Here is a 19,396-nt window from a genome sequence, read left to right as displayed (position 1 = left end):
ATACCAACCCCTGGCAGTCACCAGCTGTGGATTGCTCCTGGGGGCAATACTTACCTGGCACTTCTGGCCCTCCCTACACAGGCAGAAGGGGCTCCGGGGGCCAGAGAAAAGCCCTTGGGTCAAAGAGATGCAGCTGCTGGAAGTCATGCCTGCGTGCACCAAGGGTCAAGATCTGGGGACTGAGGGGGGTTGCTGGGGGCTCCTCACCCTCTGAGAGCTGACCTGCATCTGGCTGTGGACCGAGGAGCTGCAGTTCTCTAAAGGCACCTGCTCTCCTCGACCCAAGCCTTCATCCAGGAGGGCTGCCCGGGGATCCCTTCCACAGCCACGCTTCACTCAGCCCACCCAGCCTTTCAAAGTCACTGCCTTGGGAAGGCCTCCCCTGACCACAGTCCCTACAGCCTGTCTGACGCCCGTTTCCAAAGCTGAGCCCCTCAAGGGCCTGGTCTTGGTTTGGTCACCTCTGTCCTCCAAGCCTGACCTTGCTGGCGGCAGAGCAGGGGCTCAGCTGAGCTCAGAGTACACGACTGCCACAGCCAAGGAACAACAAACAAAGCTTCACACACCTGCTCGCAACTGCTGGTACCTCCTGACCCAGTTCTCATTAGACCCTGTGCTTTGTAGGACAGATAAGGAAGTAACCTCTGCAGGCTGCCCCTACAGTAGATAGACCAGAGCAAGGCCTCAGAATGTGTCACTGTGTCATGAAACACGACTGTGTGACAGCCAGGGCCACCATCTTCTCAGGCAGTCTGGCAGCAGTCCACTGAGTCAGTAAAGGCAAGGTGAAGCAAAGCACCAGTTTCTGATGGGTGGGCATTGAGTGAGGGGACGTGAACAAGATAACAGACAGTGGAACTTACAGCACCCCAACCTCACCTCCTTCTGAGCCCCATCCTGCAGGAACTCAGCTTGGGGGTGTGGTGTCGTCTCCCGAGCACACACCCTCTCTTTTCTTGCACACACCCATGTGGAACTTGGCAGGTGAACACAGGGTCCAAGCAGCCCAAGGGGGAAGAGCCTCTTCATGGCAGGAAATGCTGGGGGAGGCCTGGCTGACCCGGCCCCTGCAGCCTCAGGCCCCCCACTGTCCCCAGGATCCAGCTGCATGGGACTCTCGCCCTCTCCCCTTCCTCTCACCCACCTTATCTTCTGTCCTCCTCAGCTCAGTTCAGAGACCACCATGTGACCCTTTCATCAGGGCACTTTGCACACTTGGATTACTTGTTTAATATCTGTGGCCGGCACCTGACTCATAAGCCCCATCCGGATGGGAACTGTGTCCAACCCATTCACTGCTGTGCCCCCAACTCCTAGCGCAGTGCTTGGCACATGGTAGGTGCCTGAGAAATATTCATTGGATGAACGAATGATTCTCTTAGGATAGTGGGATTTTAGGCCATTTGAATGTTTCCTTGATGATCTCTGATTATCTGTATCTCCTACTTTTCCTCCAATTATCGTGTATTCTTTGTGCAATTTTAAAATGAAGAAGAGAAATATATATATATATTTTTTGCAAAATGGCCTATCGGGAGGATTTCCCTGAACCTGTGTGTTCCCAGGCACAACACAGATACGAGCTCTCTTTTCTTCCCCAGAGCAGAAGGCAGCACGGGGAAGGTCACAGCCCCAGCCGAGACGTGCCTTCCTTGGCACTGCTGGCAGTCAGCAATCCATTAGACCGGCAGATGTGCTAAATCAGATTAGCTTCCACCCTCCACTGGGTGCTTTTCAAACCTTTCAGAGTCCTGCCTTTTCCCCGGCTACAGGCCCAAGAGGATTACCCTCCCATGGAAGGGGCCAAGGATTACTGAGGATTCTGAATTCACCTGCTCTCTCTACTCCCCACGCTGGGGAGGCCGGGTCTCCCGGGACCCACCACACTGCAGGCCGGAGCCCAGCGGCGCTGGGTCTGAATTCTTAATGCGCTTGCTCTGGACCTAACAGCACGTCACCAAGCTGCAGAGGCTGTGCATTTGTTTACTCTTTAGAAACAAGCCCCATCTGGAGGATTAAATGATTACGCAGAATGGAAAATGTTTAGCAGGCGCCCAGCTCCTTATGCACTGAACTCTGTGCTGGACACGCACGGGGTCCTCAGGACCCCTTCCGGGGAGGTCCCGTTAGGAACCCCAGAGGCTCAGGACGAAAGCTGATGAGAGAACTCAGCTTCTGCACCCAAGAGCTGACTCTGGAGCTCTTACTTGTAACCACGGGCCAGGCCCACCTTGGCTTAGCAGCTGGAAAAGTCTTATGAGCTTTGGGTTGCCCGTGCTCGGTAGACATTTCCTCCCCACTCCTCGCATGACTGAGTGCAGGCTGGCTCTTTGTCCCCAGCACCGCTGCCACCACCACCGAACCAGTACTCGGCTGCTTCCTCCATATCGCCAAACTGCACAGACATCAGAGGCTGGGAAGTCTTTGGGCAGGTCCCCAGGAAGGGGCCAGCAACAGAACAGGGTCCTCCAAGTCAGACAAGAGCCAGGCTCTCCTTGACGACTTTGAAACACTTTTTTTTTCCCTCCCAAATTTTATTTTGAAAATTTTCAAATCCACAGAAAAGATGAAAGAACAGAACAAATGAACACATATGACCCTTCACCCAGATTCACCAAACTGTCAGCACGTAGACACCTCTGCACTGCGTGGGTGTGTATGCGTGTTCATAAATGTTGTTTCTGTCGAACCATTTTAAATTAAGTTGCGGATGTGACACATAGCCCTTAAATACGTCAGCACCCACCTCCTAAGAATAAGGTCATTTTCCTACACAATCATAATACTATTGGCAATCCTAGAACGTTAACGTAAATTCAAGAATATTTTCTAATGCAGTCCATACTTGACTTTCCCCAATGGTCCTGAAAATGCCTTTTGCAACCTTGGTTATTTTTTGTTTTTTTGTGTTTTGGATCCAAGATTCAAACAAGATTCGCACACTCTGTTTATGTCTCATTAGTCTCATTTTTTTCCCCCCGTGACACTGACTCTTTGGAAGAATCCAGGCCAGCTGTCTTCTACAATGCCCCACCTTCTGGACTTGCCTGATTATTTCCTCATGATTAGATACAGGTTGAATAGTTTGGGTAAGAAAACTAGAGGTAACAGTCTGCACTTCTTATCACGTCACCCCAGAGTGGATATGTGTACGTTCCAATAACAGTGCTGATGCCAAGTGTGATCCCTGGGTGAAGGAGGTGATCTCCACTTTTAAGGTACCACTTTCCTTTTGAAATGCATTAAGTCACCTGTGCCATAACACCTTGATACTGTGACTTTCGTTTCCCAACAACCTTTAACTCAGTGCTGATTCTCTCCTGAATAAACTATTATACTGGGGGTTGAAAAAGGATTTTTAAAAACCCTATCATTCCATCTATGTTTTTCTGTTTTGATGTTCACATCATCCCAAATTTGAACAGCAGGAGCCCCATCAGCATACCTTTAAGATTAAAGAACAATCCTAAACCAAACTGAGCACTCACCCTGAAGCCAGGTACATGCAAGGAGGGCCTTAGTGCAGATGGTGGTGATGGAATGGCTCCAGCCACTTCCTCCCACCCCCAGAGGCTGGCACACAGAGAAGCTGGGTGATCTGTCCCCGGTTGCACGGAGAGTGGGGCTGATGACTTTGAGTCCAGCCAAGTGGCCGAAACTCTTAACCACCAACCAAGCCTCGGTGGCAGGACACTGTTAACTCAGCGTGCCTCATGCCTCGGGAGGGCCACTGGCGGATGGGCTTGCTGTCTGCCAATGTGGACACTTCCAGACCACCCACCATTCTAGCGATCAAGCCTTGAGGCAGCCCCACATGATTCCTCACTTTTCTGAATTAGGGTCAAGGGATCTAATACTTTTAATTGCTTAAAAAGAAACAAAAAACAACTTTTTATCTTAGAAATTTTTAAACATACACAAAAAAATCAGAGAAAATAGTATAATGAAGCACCATGGATGCATTACCCAGCTCCAACAACCATTCACATTTATGCTGCCTTTAGAAACATTCTTAAGCAAGAAGGTAAATGCACAGAACTGTATTCTGTAAAAAGTAAGTGCTGTCCGCCCCTGCCCCCCTCAGACCCCACTGCCTCTGCCCAGGTCCCTGCAGCTGCCCGCTCTCAGCTAGACAGGCTGCTTGGTGCCATCTCCCAGTTAATCCCCCAATAGTCAGACGCACAAGGTCCATTTTATAGACTCTTAGGGTTTCCTGCTGCCTATTAAGGTGCTAAACCGAGGCTCACAGGTAAGCCAAATGACTGCCCAAAGCCTCCCAGCTAAAGAGAACCAGGTTTTAAAGCCACAGCTCGCTACTTTTCTTTCCTAAAGACATGTAATGCTTTTAAAAACAGGCAAAGCTATTTTCCCCTCACAAATAGCTCTCAGATCCTATTTTTTTTTTCTTTTAATCTGGGAAATCCAATCAGGAATTGAGACCCCTTGGAGTCCTCTGCACCTCCTCTGCACCACGCCAGCAGCCCCCTGCCCTCCCTTGTATGGTGATGGAGAGGCGGGTCAGAGGAATAAAGAGGAGCCACTCAGATGTGTCCTGGCCTGGCCTTGCCCTCCAGGTGGGGCCTGACACCTTCCCAGGCAACAGAGGTGGCAGGGACCCAAGACGAGAGAGCTCTGGTGGAAAGGGCTTTTTTCCCAGTGCTGCAGCCCTGGCTCAAGAGACGGAGATAGCACCCCAGGAGTGGACGCCCAGGCCAGGTTTCACCGGAGACTTTCAGACGCTAATTCCTTTTTCCTCAGAGTCTTCCTTCCTGGGGCGGGGGGGGGGTCACCAGAAGGGGCAGGCTGGGACCAGCTTTATTTCCAGCCTTGTCCTGAGGATAATAAATGAGAGCCCTGGAGCTCTGAAGGGGAGAGCCAGTACTCCTGGGAGGTCCTGACCGGAAACAGGAAAGAATGCCCTCCCTGAGGGCCCCAAGTTCAGGCTCAGGTGCCAGCTTCTCATCCTCTCTCCCGTTACAACTTGCACGACCTTGGGAAATCACTTGCTAGGCTGGTATCGAGGGCTGAAAGATATTTCAGAGAACGTGCAAAGTGCCAACTAAATATCAAAGCTTCTGCTTTGATATTTATTATAAATATTTAACATTTATTAAACACAGTATTCTTTGCATCCCTGACGTGGGACCTTTTTATAAAAGTCCTGCTCGTTGGGCGTCGATGAACTGTTGAGTTGGTGGGTGATGCCAGAAGACATTTTCTCACAGGTTCTGAAAAACAGGTAGACATAACCCCAACAAAAGACTCTCCCATCTCCACCCAATCCCACCAGCTGGGCACAGAGAGGATGTGCTGAACATTCAAAGTAGATGTTAAAAAATCTTTCCAGTCTCCTTCCTCAACTGTGACCCTGAACTCTGCCCTCCCACTGGTAGGATCGAGGCTCAGCCAGGGAGGGAGGCACTCTTGGCCTTTCCTAGATCATGTGGCTGGGTGGGTAGAAGCAGAGAATTCCTGCACCAGGGTGTGAGCTCCAGGAGAGGTTTCCACATTTTGTTCTCAGCTGTACCCCTTACCCACCCCCAGCATAATCTACAGGAAGCTCAAGAAATGCAGCTGCCTCCTGCTGTACTGCCCATGGAGGGGAGACATCCACCAACAAACACTCTCCCAGTTAGGTCTGGTAACAACTTTGTGAGGCCAGGGGTGTTTCACAACATACCGACCAAACTCAGAAAGGTTAAGTGATTTGTCCCAATCACTTGGGGCAAGGGATGAAGAAAGGTTAAAGCACAGCTGTCTGCTCCTTGAGGGTAGGGATCACAACTGCCTAGTAGAACATGGTAGATTCCTTTCCCCTAGCACATCTGGCATCACATTAATACTGAATAGGTTTGTTTTGTTTTAATGAATGAATAAATGCCTCCAAAGTTCAGAGCTTTTCATATCACAAGCAGGAAACCTCAGATATAGTCACAAAGACCCCGGCAGCCCCACAAAGTCTTCATAATGAGTATATGTGTCTGGGTGCAGGAATCCCCATGGATGTGGGGGTGTGAGCCACTTACAGCCCTTCCCCATCTGGCTACACTTTTCTCCACATCTGTACGTAGCACAATACCCTCGTTTTTTCCCCTCCCACCTGCTTATGCTGTATAGTAATTTAACTCCATAGCCTTTCTACCAAAGATCTGCATGATCAACAGAACTTAGCTTTTTCTTCCTATGACAGGATTCAAGTCAAAGGGTTAAATTTCTAACAGGATACTTTCCATAAGAGGAGGATGTCCCACTTAAAACACACACACACACACACACACCAAAACAAAAAAACTCTAGCTTTCTGTACTTACTGGAGGCAAGACGGGTGCCTCCTATTTTCCCCCAAAGTGGGCTCTGCTCATGCTCCAGCAGGAGGCAAGTGTTGCAAGTAATCGGGAGACATTTTTTTTTAATTAAATTCAGTTTTATTGAAATATATTCACATACCATACAATCATCCATGGTGTACAATCAGCTGTTCACAGTACCATCATATAGCTGTGCATTCATCACCCCAATCTATTTGTGAACATTTTCCTTACACCAGAAAGAATCAGAAAAAAGAATAAAAAATAAAAGTGAAAAAGAACACCCAAATCACCCCCTCATCCCACCCTATTTTTCATTTAGGTTTTGTCCCCATTTTTCTACTCATCCATCCATACACTGGATAAAGGGAGTGATCCACAGGGTTTTTACAATCACACTGTCACCCCTTGTAATCTACATTATCATATAATCATCTTCAGGAGTCCAGACTACTGGGTTGGAGTTTGGTAGTTTCAGGTATTTACTTCTAGCTATTCCAGTGCATTAAAACCTAGAAAGTGTTATCTATATAGTGCATAAGAATGTCCACCAGAGTGACCTCTCAACTCCATTTGAAATCTCTCAGCCACTGAAGCTTTATTTTGTTTCATTTTGCATCCCCCCTTTGGTCAAGAAGATGTTCGCAATCCCACGATGCCGGGTCCAGATTCAGGGGAGCCAGATTTCGAGCAATCTGGGCAGGGGTTGAGGGGATGTACCTGGAAAACTACCCTGAGGACAGCACCCTCTGAACAGGCTGTTTTACTTGGTGCTGCGGGAGGGTGGGGAAGAACGCAGGCCTGGACACGGACCACCCCAGGTCCAGCAGAGGCTGAACCACTAACTGGCTGTGTGGTCTGCACCAAGTCTCAACCCCTCCGGCCTGTGCCTCCCCGTCTTGGAAATGGGATTAACAGAAGTAGAATTGTGGTGTAGATGACATGAGGGTTTAATGCGTGTAAAACCAGAGCCCATCAAGCATCAAGACTTGCTCTTCTTTATAAACCCATGTATGATTCAGGATCGAGCCTGTGTCAGAGTCACAGAAGCAACGACAGTTTAGTTTTTGGATGGGACACATAGGGGGAGAGAGGCCTGGCGTGACTGAGGACGTGGGACCCTTCCCGCGTTGAGCCCTACTCCTCCCGGCTTCAGCTGGACAGGGCTCCTGTAACAACGGACCACAGGCCACGTGCCTCAGACAACCGTTCCAGAGGATAGGAGTCCGAATCAAGGTGCCAGCAGGGCCGGGCTTCCTCTTAAAGGGGAGACTCTGTTCCGTGCTCTCCCCTGGCATCTGGAGGTGGCCGGCGATCCACGGAGCACCTTGGCTGGGGCAGCCTAACTCAATGTCTGCCTCTGCCACATGGCCCTCTCTCTTGCTGTGTCCAAATTTACTCTGCTTATAAGGACACCAGTCACAATGGATTAAGGACCCACCCTGTTCTAGTTTGCCAATGCTGCCAGAATGCAAAACACCAGAAATTGATTGGCTTTTATAAAAGGGGTTTATTTGGTTACACAGTTACAGTCTTAAGGCTATAAAGTGTCCAAGGTAACACATCAACAACTGGGTACCTTCACTGAAGGATGGCCAATGGTTCCGGAAAACCTATGGTAGCTGGGAAGGCACGTGGCTGGCGTCTGCTCCCGAGTTCTGGTTTCAAAATGGCTTTCTCCCAGGACATTCCTCTCTAGGCCACAGCTCCTCTTCAAAATGTCACTCTCCGTTGCTCTTGGGGAGTCTGTCGTCTCTTAGCCACTCTGGAGCAAGGGTCTGCTTTCAACGGTTGTCTTCAAAATGTCTCTGTAAACTGCAGTTCCTCTCTCAGCTCCTGTGCATGATTGAAAGTGTCCCTCTTGGTTGTGGCAAGCTTGCTCCTTCTGTCTGAGCTTATATAGTGCTCTAGTAAACTAACCAATGCCCATGCTGAATGGGCGGGGCCACATCTCCATGGAAACCTTGCAATCAGAGGCATCACCCACAGTTGGGTGGGGAGCATTTCCATGGAAACAACCTAATCCAAACGTTCCAACTTAATCTCCATTAATTTGTCTGCCCCCACAAGATTGCATCAAAGATAATGGCGTTTTGGGGGACATAATACATTCAAACCGGCACACACCTTAATCCAACTTGGCCGCATCTTGACTAATAAGCTTCATGGGTCTGGGGTTTAGGACTTGAATATGTCTTTTTTGGGGAAACAATTCAATGTATAACACTCCCTTAGGAAACAAAAGGGAAATAAAGCTCATTTGACAGTGCCTCACTTCTTCTCTTGAAAGCGAGGCTGTTCTATTCACAGCTGCATCTCCAGCTGCTAGCATAGAGAAGCCCTCAGTAAATATTGAATGAAAGAATGAAAGCCAGCGCATTTCTGACAGGTTGAATCAATGCCTGAGTCCAGCTCTGGCAGCCGATATTAAGAGTGAGGTTGGGGTGGCTGTTTTCTTTGAGAGGAAATTGTAAAAATGCCTCCTGGGTCGGTGGTGGCATTCGGCCAGCTGGGTCGCACGCAGCTTCCCTTCTGGCTGCAAGGACTTCCCCATCTTAGGGGGAAGCAACCGAGGCAATGACTTCACATGGTGGCAAATCCCTGGTTCCTCTGTGTTCCACTTTACAAGAGACCCAGATAATTCCACTGCCTGTGAAAGCAAGGGCTGTGGGGTGGGGCTATTTGTCACGCACATGGCCGGCACCTGGACCAGGGCCGAGACCCACAAAAGTGCTTTCTGTGGAGGAAGGGGGTTCTCTCCTGAAATGAAAGCTCTGGCATGTCACTGCTTTGCAGAAGGCTTGTTACTACCTTGAAGAAGTTGCTGGCTGCTGGAAGAGCAGCGTGAGTCCTGGGCTGTGTTACCCAAGGAGGGCAGGGAGGAGGAGGAGTGGCCCACAGGGCCCCTCCTCAGGGTCAGGAGGAGCCCCCCCCCCCGACACTGGACCCAGCCCCGAGGCCTGAGGTTTCCATCTGGCACAAAAGGCAGAGGACACCAGGGTCTCTCAGCACCGTCTCCCCTCACTGACCAGAGTCTTCCTGGTACAACCAAGGAAGGAGGTGATCTGGCTGCAGGACAAGGCCACTGTAGTGTAGTGGCTGAGAGCCAGAGCTGGGATCCCAACCCAGCCACACTGCTAGGTAAGTTACCTAACTCACCAGGCCTCAGTTTCCTCCTCTGTCAACGGGGGATATAGTACTGCCTACCTCACACTGTCATTCTGAGGGGTAAACGAGTAAATCTGAGTAAAGGACTTAGAACATTGCCTGGCATATAAACACACAATAAACATTAGCTCTTTCATTATCACTGAGGTTAGGATGTGTCCTCCCCAAGTGTTACAGTTTGAATTGTGTCTCCTGAAAAGATACGGTGAAGTCCTAAACCTGTGAATGTGACCCTATTTGGAAGTAGAGTCTTTGTGAATGTAATAACGTTAAGATGAGGCCAAAAGGTAGAAGTAAATACCTGAAGCTGTCAAACTGCAACCCAGTGACCTTGATTCTTGAAGATGATTGTTTAACTATATAGATTGCATAGTGTGACTGTGTGACTGTGCAAATCTTGTGGTTCACACTCCCTTTATCCAGTATATGGACATATGAGTGGAAAAATGGGGACAAAAATTAGATGAAGAATAGGGTGGGATGGAGGGGATGGAAAGACTTAGGTGTTCTTTGTTGCTTTTATTTTTATTCTGGAGTAAGGAAAAAGTTCAAAAATTGATTCTGGTGATAACATACAACTGTATGATGGTGCTGTGAATGATTGTACACTGTCGATGACTGTAGGGTGTGTGAATATATCTCAATTCAACTATATTAAAAAAAGTAAATGAACAATGGCGGGAGGAGGTGAATGGGCTGTTTTGGATGTTCTTTATTATTTCAATTTTATTTTTTGGAGTAATGAAAATGTTCAGAGTTTGATGATACTGTGAGCAACTGATTGTACACTGTGAATGATTGTATGTTATGTGATTATAGCTCAATAAAATTGCATTAAAAAAAAGAATCAATGCAAGAAAAAAAAAAAGATGAGGCCAAAATGGATTCATTTGGGCCTTAATCCAGTAACAGGTGGCCTCATGGAAGGACATCTGCACAGAGAGATACAGACACATGCAGGGGAGAAGGAGATTGGAGCAGCACATCCACAAGCCACGGGATGCCAAAGATTGCCTGCTGTCACCAGAAGCTAGAACAGAAGCATAGGATGGCCCCTTCCCTAGAGCCTGCTGGCACCCTGACTTGAGACTCCCAGCCTCCAGAATTGTGAGAGAATACGCTTCTGTGGTTTTAAGCCGTCCAACCTGTAGCACTGTACTATGGCAGCCCTGGAAAACAAGCACAAAACACCTCTCATTACAGAAAAGAAACTTGGGGAGATAACATGTGATTTTTATTTTATTCTTTATATATTTTTTTTATTGTCTAGTTTCCTACAAGGAACAGCCATGCCTCTTATGCTGAGGAAAAAGGTTTCAAATTCCTCCAGAAGGAAAAAATGCCACTGTGGGAACCGAGAAGCAGAAATGGCAGAGAAACCGGCAGAGAAGATTTCGGGCTGTGGGTCTGCCATGAGTCCAAGAATATCCCGGCGTGAACCTGTGCCAAGAGTGGCCACAAGTCAGAAGGTGTCTGACTTTCCTAGGGGCTCCAGGAACCCCCACCCGTCAGTGACAAGGAACAGACTTTTCTTCTTTGTCAACAACAAGCTTGTAACTAAAACTAAGACCTGGGAGGTGGGGAAGGCAACACACGGCCCTTGAAGACAATCTTGAAAACACAAGCACACACACCAAAAAAAAAAAAAAAATCTCTAATCTTAACACCTGGGGTGTGACATGTTATCATATTTCCTTCACATTTGAAACCAACCGAAGCTGCCCTTCAACACTGAGGAAGCAACGAGAACCCACAGAAGGGCCAGGTGGCTGTGAGGTGAGCCCAAGGTGGCCTGGAATCTCCACCATGCAAGCCGGAGCCTCCAGCGTGAGGCAAGGAAAAGGCCTCCAGGTTTTCTGGGGAAATCAGGGGTCTAATGAATAAGGAGGGTGGCCCTCTTCCGTCAGGGACCTCAACATTGAAGAATGAGCAGATCGTGCTCCTGGCCCAAACAGGGGCAAATAAGGTGAGACAAGATGCAGAATTCACTACAGGGATGTTCAAGATTTAAGTAGATAAAACAAAAATAAAAGCGCAGGCCTCTCTCCCACTAGGCAGACTTCCGGTAGCATGATGAGCCGAAGATGTCCTGGTAATCTTCCCACCGTGCTGTTCTCCTCATGGAAGGGCATTATCATTTTCTAGAAGGGCAACTGGCTAGTTCTTGGCACATGCCCAGAGATGGTCAGCTCGCAGGCTGCTCCTTGAGGAGATGCCTCCAGAAGGTAAGCTCCTGGGGGTGGGGTGGGGGGTGTCGTCTGCTTTAGGACCCACATCTCCAGCCCTCAGCACAGGCCTGGTGCACAGTAGATATGCATGGTGGAATGAATCATTCCTTCCGTTCACCCCTGCCTCCCCAGGGCCAAGCATACAGCAGAGGTCATGTGAAGGTATTTTGAATGATTTAGCTGTGTGCAATCAGGGACGCCTGAACACTGCGCGTTAAATTAACTCATGCAGTTTAAGCATCTGCCCCCACCAAAAAATAAAATAATAAAAAACCACCACCTAGAGCCAAGAACTCCAGGCTCTGTGGCAGCAGGACCCGGCACGAGGATCGCTAAGCCAAACTGTAGGATTTAGGAGTTTCCGGTACAGCCAGATGCCTGACAGGCAGGCAGTTCACACAGAATCTCTTCCCTAAAACAGCTCCAAGTCTGCCCATCTGTTGAGATCGGAACAGGAAATGGAAAGTATCCATGTCCTCAGCTTACTCAGCTGTAACATCGGGATGTGCTCCCTATGGCACCCACGTGACAGACAACCTTTTCAACCCACCCTGGCTGTAGGACCACCACCTAGATACCTTATCTTCTTGTTCCTAAAATGCCACTGTCTGGAGGAAACAATAAAAATTGTCACGTTACATGCATGCTTCAAATGCAAGACCTACCCGAGTGCTGAAACGTTAAAACATCTTTAAAAGCTGGCCACAGAAGGGAGGAAATGTCTATCTCCTGCCCACTCTTGCACGAGGTGCAAGGAATTGTTAAATTATCTTCTGCACAGGGGCAGCCACATTTCCTTGCAGATTTGGGTTTAATCCTATAAATAAATCTCTCGCTTTGTCTGAAATATACCCTGGAAGAAGGCCACCTGGAAAAATCTCCCCTTTTGTATTCACCGCCTGCAATTACAGCCCTGCAGGCAGCTCACAAGGTTTCCAGCTTTGGGGAGAGCTGGTGGTGTGCATGACTTCCTCAGGCAGGAAGAAGGCAGCTCATTAGTTCATCCTTGTCTACAAGAAGGGATTAAGAATGCTTTTAAGTTTCTGAAACGTTCAACAGGGGCCAACCCCATCCCGCCCCCTACCCCGCTGTCAAAGAAGCTGCTTCTGAGAAGCAACAGTTGCCAAGTAATTTGAGCATGGGTGTGTGTGCTGTGGGGGTGGTTTGAGAGGGGGTTTATTGGGAGAGAGACAGGTTTGTCCTAGAATCCCTTGAGGCAGTGAGTGCAAGTGCGAGGCAGGCAAATAGCTTTTATTGGAATCTGCCTAAGAAATGAGGCTATTGATTTCAGGATTAAGGAGACCTAAAAGCAGTTGGTCTGGGAACTCTTTCCTTGTTTGTGCATCCTGGACAGAGCCAGATGCAAACGCGGAATGCAAACGCACTTGCTGCTGGCGACAGAAGAAAAGTCTCAAGTTGACGATGAGGGGTTAGGATAGAGTAGAGATGTGACTTCTCTTTTGATAGGTTGTTGTTTAGGGAAAGAAGAATAGTTCAAAAAAGTCCCTGCAAATTAAGTTCAATTTAAGAAAAAAAGGGATCTCCTTAGCTATCATTCAGTCAAACTACTACAATACCTATCAAAATCTCAAATATGACGATGGAGTGAGATGCTTCAGGGCTCTGCTCCCCCACAGAAGCTTTGAATAACCAGCGAGAACTGGCAGAAACATCTTTCTCAATGCTTTAGAAAACAGTTAAAGGACTGCAGTAACAGGGTGAGTGCCAGATCAAGATAAAAGGCTTCTTAAAAGCAGCAGGATCTCATGGCACCCTGATGGCCCCTCCCCCACTCCTCACTAGCTGGGTGCAGAGCTGGCCCATGTCCCCAGTGCAGATTCCTGGTCCTGGTTCTGGAGGGAGCAGAGTAACCCTCATGCATTTACTGGGAGCATAAATGTCTGGTCCAATTTTTTGGTACCTTGAGGAAATCACTGTCCCAGAACTTGCCGTGCATGTAGAAGGCAATGCTGTGGGAGAACAGTCAAACAGTGCTGGCTGAAGGACATACAGCGCAGTGCCCAGGACCATAAGGTCACTGTTTCCTAGGGAAATGGGAATATTCAGAACTCTGTGTCCCAGAATCCCTAGGGCCATCCCTAGGTCATACACAGCATGCTGGAGGGATAAGAGGTAAGCCGGAAAGGACAAGGAAGGCCCCCCTGCTTTGGCCTGGAGCTATTCTCTAACCTCATTGTATGGATAAGCCCTGAAAGACAGCACTTGCACAAGTCAATGTGCAATGATTTTTTATCCTCCTCTTCCTCCTAGCAATCAAGGAACGCTCTGTCATAATACCAGCTGTATGCAAGCTTAAGGGACAGACGCCTCAAAGTCTAAATTCCAGCAATAACCCATTAAAATACCAAAATGTCCAAGTTTTGACTAAATGTCACAAAACCTACAAAGAAACTGAACGTGATGAACCAGGCAAAGGAGAATATTAAAGCATTAGAAGCCATCAATGAGGAGGACCAGACTTGGAACATACCTGATAATGACTTTTTAAAAAATGGCCCTAAATATGCTCAGAGAGCTAAAGGAAAACGTTAATGAAGGACTAAAGGACATCAGGAAAACAACAGATGAACACAAAGAAAATATCAACAGAGAGATGGAAATTATGAAAAGGAACCAAACAGAGCAGAAGGTAACAGATATTAAAAATTCCCTAGAGGGGTTTAACAGCAATTGGAGCTGGCAGAAGAAAGAATCAGTGAACCTGAAGATAAGACAACAGAAAACATTCAGTCTGAGTGTAACAGTGACTTTTAAAATATAACCTTAAAACTGTAAGCAAGCAGGAAATTGTAAATTAACCTTGAAATGTAACCTAAAGCAGCTCGTAAATGTAATTTTAAAACAGGAAGTAGGCAGGAAGTGAAAACCTTTAGTCTCACAAACGAGGAAGATGTAAAGGTAAAGTCTGCAACAATATGTAAATGTGAAGTTTGCAGCTTTCACAGGTGTCACCTAGTTCCTAAAGGAAATAGGAAATAACTAAATTACTGAAATTCTCCAAACCTCTGTTACATGTTAACTGAGATGATTAATTCTCTTTGTCTCTAATGGGTATAAAAACCAACTGAAGAAACACTCCAAGGAGGCTGATTTGAGAAAGCATTCCCTGTCCTCCCACCAGTGTAAATAAACCCTCTTTTCCTCTTCAGTCTAGTTGGTGTGACTTCTATTGGCTGTGCTGAGCAACAAACCCAGATGTAGGAAGTGCCCCTTCTATATGAGAAGCAGACAGAAAGAGGAATGAAGAAAAGTGAACAGAGCCTGAGGAACCTGTGGGACACCATCAAGAATACCAATATATGCATTGTGGGAGTCCCAGAAGGAGAAGACAGAGAGAAAGGGGCAGAGAGAATATTCAAAGAAATAATGGCTGAAAACTTCCCATATTTAATGAAAGACACAAATATACAGATCCAAGACGCTCAACAAATTCCAAGCAGGATAAACCCAAAGAGACCCAAGCCAAAGCACATTATAATCAAACTGTCAGATGCTAAAGATAAACAGAGAATGCTGAAAGCCACAAGAGAAGCAACATGTCATGTACAAGGGAGTCTCAATAAGATTATATGCCAATTTCTTATTGGAAACTATGGAGGGAAGAAGGCAGTGGCATGACATATTTAAGTGCTCTAAGCAAAAAAATTGCCAACCAAAGGTTCTATATCTGGCAAAACTGTCTTTTGAAAATGAGGGAAAGATTAAGACACTCCCAGAAAAGCAAAAGCTGAAAGTGTTTGTCACCATTAGACCAGCATTACAAGAGATGTAAAGAGAGTTCTGCAGGTTGAAAGGAAACGTCAACAGACAATAGAGGGGAGCAGCCTCATGAAGAAATAAAGGTCTCTGGTACCTGGCAGTATTAAGTGTTCAAGGAGCATGATGTATATAACCAATATTTAAGCATTCAGAAAATGGAATGAGAGATAGAGAGAATGATAAGGCAAATGTGGCAAAACGTTAAAATTGGTGGATATGTGTATCTGGGGGGGAGGTGGAAGGGGTATGCTGAGGTGCTCTGTATGAGGTTTGTGTTATTTTTGTAACTGTCCTGTAAATTTGAAAGTATTTCAAAATTAAAAAAAAAATTGCACACATCACTTGATCAAAACAATTTCATTTCTGGGAATTTATCTTTCCTAGACATATGCAAAGATACAGAGATCATACTGTTTACAGCAATGACAAAAACTGATCATCTAAATGTCCATCAATAGAGGAATCACTGAATAAATGACAGTGTGTCTCTAAAATGGAGGGCTATGCAGTCAATAAAAAGAATAGAGTAAATGCACATGGGGTGAGGTAGAAAGATGTTGCCTAATGTACTAGGAAGACAGAAAGCTTAGCATTAACCCACTGTGTAAACAAATATGTTTATGTACACATGGAACATTTCTAGAAAATGCACTAGATCCATGTTAGAAGACACAAAAATCTGTTCTCAGAGGTTACCTCTAGAGGGTGGGATGGAAAGGGCATTTTTATTTTATATTCTTTGAATTATTCTTGGAATTCTTGGAATTCTTTTACAAGTACATTTTGGAAAAAAAAAAGACAAAAAAAAGCAAATAAAAAAAACTGTAATAAGGAGAAGGGCCTCTCTCCAGGGAAGTGCAGCACAGCATGACAAACTCACCTGGGCTAAGGGACCCTGCCCTGCGGGAGGACCAGCACCCAGGGAGGGTGCCTCTCCTTTGCATGTGACCTCCTGCTTGCTGGGTGCTTCCTTCTGCTGCAGATGGAGGCTGAGAGGAAGGCCGGCTGAGGACTTGTCCTCACCTACAAAATCCTGAAGTCAGAAAGTTTACCCCCCAAAACAGACAGACTTGTTGCCCCCTGGCTGCATTTGAGGAATCTGGTACACTGCTTTTCTTTCTTTCAAAGGTTTTTGTTTTTTTTTTATTTTTATTGTGGTAACATATATACAACCTAAAATCTCCCATTGTAATCACTTTCCAACACACAATTCAGTGGTGTTAATTACATTCCCAATGTTGTGCTACCATCACATTCATCCATTACCGAAACTTTTCCATTACTCCAAATAGAAACTGAACCAACTAATGAGCTTTAAGGCCCCATTCCCCACCCCCACCCTGGTAAACTGCATTCTAATTCCTGACTCTATAAATTTGCATATTCTAGTTATTTCATATAAGTGAGAGCATACATTATTTGTCCTTTTGCGTCTGGTTTATTTCATTCAATATGTCTTCAGGGTTCATCGATATTGTAGCATTTATCAGAACTTCATTCCTTGTTAAGGCTGAAGAGCATTCCATCGTATGAATATACCACATTTGTTCAACCAATCATCCCCAATAGGTTCATTGCTTTCACAAACCAGAAAGTCAGCTGGACAGGAAGGTGCTCATAGTCCAGAAGAAAACAACTCAGCAGTAAGAAACCTTGTTTTCCCAGGGAGGGGGTGGGGTATGGAAGTGGCAATTAATGTAAACAGAAGTTTGCAAAGAAAATGTATAATGGAACTGGGATTAGAAAAAAAGGAGGGAAAAGGGAGGGAATCTGGCAATTTTGATTACCTGGCAATTTAAATGAATCTATGATTCATTCCCTCCCTACCCCCTGGTATTGAAAATAGGTTTACTTTCCCAGTTATGAAAACACCTAAGTACATCTGGTTCTGGAAGGGTGCACTCCACACTGTGGGAATGAGACTGAGCGTTCTGGGGAGAAACTTTAAAACTTACACTGGGTACTTCTGTATCTTTCGGTTTTTTTAAAATGAAAAGGTACCTCATCCTTCTTGTATATAATAACTAAATGTACATATCCCTTGTAAAAAAATCCAAATAATGTCCCCCCAAAAAGGGAAAAAGCACTTGAAATTCCCTGACCCCTAAGTAACCATTATTAAACTTGGCTAAATGCTGCCCTGTGTGGATGGATGAGGGGAAAGAAGGGACCGGCAAAACCTCAAGTCTCCTCTGCCCCATAGTGTCAATGCCCCTTTTCAGCACAAAGAAGTTAGAATGGTCACAGCCCAGATATCCCTGAAAACTGAGAAAATGATCAAATGAGAGTGTTCCACTTTGCGAAAGCTGCTGTTATGCAAAATACCAGAAATGGACTGGCTTTTATAAAGGGGATTTATTAGGTTACAAATGTACAGTTCTAAGACTATGGAAGTGTCCAGACTAAGGTACCAACAAGAGGATACCTTCACTGAAGAAAGGCTGATGGCATCCGGAACACCGCTGTCAGTTGGGAAGGCACATGGCTGGCATCTGCTGGTCCTCTGCTCCCAGGTTCTGGTTTCAAAACGGCTTTCTCCAAAATGTCTCTGGGCTTCTGTCTCTCTCAGCTTCTCTCTCAGCTCCAGTACATCCTTGCTTGTTCTCCTAGGGTGTTTCTCTCTAAGTGTCTGGGTATGCTCTTGGTTTCTCCGGAGCAAACTCTGGGCTTCCTCTCTTAGCTTAGCATCTCCAAACATCCTTCTGTTGGCATCTCCAAGTATCTGCGTGTGTGTCAGCTCTTAGCTTCTCCTGGGGGCACACTCTGAATTACACATCTTAGCTTCTCTCCAAAATGTCTCTCTCAGCTTCTCTGAGCTCCTTCTCTCTCTTAAATGACTCCTTTGATCTAATTAAGACCACTCTGACCAGGTGGGGTCATATATCCATGGAAATATTCAATCAAAAGGTCCCACCACACGAGATTGGGTTAAAAGATCATGGCTCTTCTGGGGTCCATAACAGCTTCAAACTGGCACAGACAGGGAGGAGTTATAACTGAGAAGTTAAGATTTAACAAATGACTATGACTACTGATTCATTATAAAGATATTTCTTTTTAGTTTCTAGTGCATTAGAATAGCCAGAAGGAGATACCTAAATTGTTGAACTGTAACCCAGTAACTTTGATCTTTGACAATGATTGTTTAACTATATAGCCTTCATCTTCTGACCATGTGATTGTAAAAACCTTGTGACTGATACCTCCTCTGTCCAGTTTATGGGTAAATAAATAATAAAATAAAGGTATGCATGAAAACACACACACACACACACAATGAGATTCCACTTCACACCCAGAGGAATGGCTATAATAAAATGATAGATAATAACAAGTGTTAGTGAGGATGTGGAAAAAACTGGAACCCAAACATTGCTGACAGGAATGCAAAATGGTGTAGACACTTTGGGGAATAGTTTGGCAGCTCTTGAAATGGTTAAACACAGAGTTACCATATTACCTACTAATACCCCTCCGAGGTATTTACCCAAGAGGAATAAAAACATACACCCACACAAAAACTTGTACCCAGATATTCATAGAACATTATTCCTAAAAGCCAAAAAGTGGAAACAATCCAAATGCCCATGAACTGATGAATGTATAAAACGTGATATATCCATACAATGGAATATTATTTAGCGATAAAAAGGAATGAAGTACCGAAAAAACAAAGAAACAAAAACTTCAAGTCCCAGTCTTTTATGCAGTCCCGAACTTCAACTGTCCTTCACTAGGTCTTACATTTACACCATGCCACCCTAGCAAAAAGGCCCAGGGCTGCGGGTCACTCCCTGTTGTTTTTCTGGCTTTCTGTCCCACCGTTCCTCTTTCATCAGGCTGGTTCATGCCCTGGGGCTAAAAACTCAACATCCCAGTCATCTCTGAGTAGCAACAACTAGGCAAAAGCAA

At 46.1% G+C, this 19,396-nt stretch overlaps 1 protein-coding gene across 3 annotated transcripts in view; it reads right to left on the bottom strand.

Moving 5' to 3' along the window:
• Positions 1-19,396, bottom strand: part of CCNJL (cyclin J like) — a 72,978-nt gene that overhangs the window by 14,135 nt on the left and 39,447 nt on the right. The gene's annotated exons all lie outside the window — the stretch shown is intronic.

Source organism: Choloepus didactylus, chromosome 11, assembly GCF_015220235.1.
Source record: "Choloepus didactylus isolate mChoDid1 chromosome 11, mChoDid1.pri, whole genome shotgun sequence".
In the NCBI taxonomy this organism is placed as follows: Eukaryota; Metazoa; Chordata; class Mammalia; order Pilosa; family Megalonychidae; genus Choloepus; species Choloepus didactylus.
The sequence above is the reverse complement of the archived record's forward strand: the minus strand, read 5'-3'. Positions and strand labels throughout refer to the sequence as shown.